Below are 2,263 nucleotides of genomic sequence, written 5' to 3'. Positions count from 1 at the left end.
GTAATTCCCTTGGCCTGGATTTTCCACTTCTGAATGAGATGTACTGTCCAATCATAGCCATTATCATTATTATTGATCACTAACATGGATCTCTATAGTCACACTATTACCTTCAAACTTCTGCATGTGTCACTTCACCTAGAGTATAACTTTTTTCTCTAAAAAGATGCATTTTAAAATGTATCAACTCTACACTCTCTTTATTAGCTAATTCCTCCATATTTCTTCCTACCCTAAAGACTCAGACATTAAGCTTTTACACAGAATTGTAATTAGTTTGCACATTTGTAGGTTGCTTTTTATATATATGTTTATGTAATCATATTTTTTCAGTTGATGAAAAAGGTTTCGCTTGTCATTTGGTATTCTTTCTCTGGGCTTTTGATATCATACACTGTATTATGTGGCTATTAATTATAATACCTAACATGCATTAATCTTCTGAATGGCTTATGTAGACAAATATAAAAGCTGCTCAATAAATTGGAATTCTGATTTTTTTAAATGTGGAAAATTGAAGTTAAACAAGACCTTTGGAGTCAAAAATAGTAACACCATGAGTGACTTTCCAGCAGATCCACATAAAAAAGACCTACAGTTTAGGACTGAATGTCTGATAGCATGATTAATGAAGCAAGTATAATCTGTCTTAAATGCATTTACACTTTTGTGAAATGTAAGCTTGGATCATATAGAGTACATAAATTAAGCAGTAAAAGAAGATTCCAAGATGAAATCATTTTATTACATAGAAACTCAATTTGTCAACTTCAAAATCTCAGAATGCTGTCTTTTTATTTTTCGGAATCCATTTGCTTATTTTGGTGTTTAGCCCAATGAGAGCTATCTCAGGAGATCATATTTTATAAGTGAATGCAAACATATGAAGCAACTTGATGGTTTGGAGTTTATATTTAAACAAGTTTCTATTATCCCGGTTTAATTATGTGACCCATACTGTAGACAAGTCATATTTTTATTAAAGGAAAAAAAAATAGGTTGATCTCAGAAACATGGAAACAAGAACTGGAAGGTCACATGGACCTATAGAATTAGCTCTGCTAATTCCATACAGATGTGCGAGTGCATTCCTGTAAATTTTCAGACTGAAAAGGAAATGTTAGTTACACCCTTCCCCTTTACAGCCTAGGGTAAAATATTTCACATAACATGCATATGTTTTACTAACAGAAAAAAATAAAAAGAAATGAAGAAGTCGCACTTTGGCCTTAGTACTTTATTATAAATATAAAAAAACAAGTGTGTTTAAAACCTACACACAATTCTTCGGCAGATATCAATCCCCATATTTCAAAGTATGAAAGTGTAATTTGTATTTTTAAACAAAAATGTGAGCGAGGAAAACAGCTTATTGAGAAAATTCATATCCATTTCTAACATGCTTAATAATAGAGTTGTCATGTGAATAGGTTTACCTTTGGAAAATTGATATGATTATACGTCATAGATGCTGATGCGGGTGCAGGCCTCACAGAGGAATTATCAGTGCCTAGGAGCACCCACTGCGTTACTTGGAATCCTTGACTGGCATCTCTGTATTCTCCAAAACAGCTTATTAGCTAATAGGCCCAGTGGACCAGTGGCTCCTGGTCAGGTATTGAAAAAAACTTTAGTAGTGTCATGTTTTTACTTTGATTTAGAAATCATCTAGTCCAGAAGAGGCAAATACACAGCATGGGTGCTTGTATTTGACCTTTCCCTTCTCACAACCTTCTTTTCCACTAGCCTGAACTTGACTACTGAATCTTTCTCAATACAGCACTGTGGGTAACCATTACTATTCAAACATTACTATTCTCTGCATGATGGAGACTGTTTATCTTCCCTGATTTAGTCCAGTGCTCTCATTTTCTGAAGAGGAAACTGAGGCTTGGAAAGGCTATGAGGCTGGTCAGAAATCATTTGGCTGGTTAAGTTGCAGGAATAGAATCTGAGTGTCTGAATTTAATCCTGAACACTTACAATCCAACAGTTCCCTAGTGGAAAAATAGGGAGTTTTCCTAAGAATCATTCATTAGTTAAGTAATATCTAAAGGCAATTAAGAGCAGACATCCTCTGTTAAAATATCCTGCTGTGGGGAAAACCGGCAGGCTAGCTGTGGAACCATGAACAGAAGCCTCCAGCCTTCAGAATGTGGAGTAGGTTTCCAAGAATGTAGTCCCAGGGAGGGCAATGATTGAGGCATGATTAAAGCATTTAAGGCACATGTAGATGTAAGTCTTGGAAGAGGAAAAATGAAGA

Source organism: Manis pentadactyla, chromosome 13 (genome assembly GCF_030020395.1).
Source record: "Manis pentadactyla isolate mManPen7 chromosome 13, mManPen7.hap1, whole genome shotgun sequence".
NCBI classification, from domain to species: domain Eukaryota; kingdom Metazoa; phylum Chordata; class Mammalia; order Pholidota; family Manidae; genus Manis; species Manis pentadactyla.
The sequence above is the reverse complement of the archived record's forward strand: the minus strand, read 5'-3'. Positions refer to the sequence as shown.